This window comes from Trichomycterus rosablanca, chromosome 18, assembly GCF_030014385.1.
Source record: "Trichomycterus rosablanca isolate fTriRos1 chromosome 18, fTriRos1.hap1, whole genome shotgun sequence".
Classification (NCBI taxonomy): Eukaryota; Metazoa; Chordata; class Actinopteri; order Siluriformes; family Trichomycteridae; genus Trichomycterus; species Trichomycterus rosablanca.
In genome coordinates, this window is record NC_086005.1 from 27,243,052 (window position 1) to 27,244,191 (window position 1,140).

Here is a 1,140-nt window from a genome sequence, read left to right on the forward strand (position 1 = left end):
TGGTTTTGCTCAAGTCTGAGAGCTTTGAAACAAGACGACTGGAGAACTGTTCAGACCCCTTTTGCTGCTGGCAGTCCTCGTTGTTGTGGTCAGTTGCATCCTGTTTGATTTAATTATCCTTGAGAAGCGTCTAGGACACAACTGGAGTCTGCGTGTTGGAATATGAATTTGGAAAGGCCAACACCTGGGTCTAGAAGGACCCACAATACATTGGCAGGACAAGGACAGAAAGCAATATCTAAGGACCTCAGTGGCCTCAATAACAGCTTGGCGCCAACTTGAACCCTCCTAGAGTTGGCTGTTTGTCCACAGCCCTGGCCAGGGAGGTACGAATGAACCCAATGGTCACTCTAATAAGCATCTTATATACACCGACCAGGCATAACATTATGAGCACTGACAGGTGAAGTGAATAACACTGATTATCTTCATCACGGCACCTGTTAGTGGGGGGGGTTATTCTTATATTAGGCAGCAAGTGAAGTGATGTTAGAAGCAGGAAAAATGGGCGAGCGTGAGGATCTGAGCGAGTTTGACGAGGGCCAAATTGTGATGGCTAGACGACTGGGTCAGATCTCCAAAACTGCAGCTCTTGTGGGGTGTTCCCGGTCTGCAGTGGTCAGTATCAATCAAAAGTGGTCCAAGGAAGGAACAGTGATAAACCGGCGACAGGGTCAAGGCTGGTCCGTGTGGTCCGATCCAACAGACGAGCTCCTGTAGCTCAAATTGCTGAAGAAGTTCATGCTGGTTCTGATAGAAAGGTGTCAGAATACACAGAGCATCACAGTTACAAAAGGGGGACCAACACAGTATTAGGAAGATGGTCATAATGATATGCCTCATCGGTATATTTTCTAAAGAGATGAGAAGTGAAGGCGGTTTGGGCCATATTTAAGCACCACTGAGCTTTTTGAAGAGAATTCATTTGGTCAGTACCTGAGGGCATGCGCTTTTGTGAATAGTAGAGAGAAAGTATTGACCTGTCAAGAGCCAAAACAACAGCCTGTGCTGAAATGAGTAAGGCATTGTGGGTCCTCAGATTTAGTTTGGAAAAAGAACGAGTAAGAAGAGAAAATATTCAATCTATTTCTTTAAAAAAAACCTTTTAAAAGTGCCTCTAAGAGTGAAATACAAATGAAA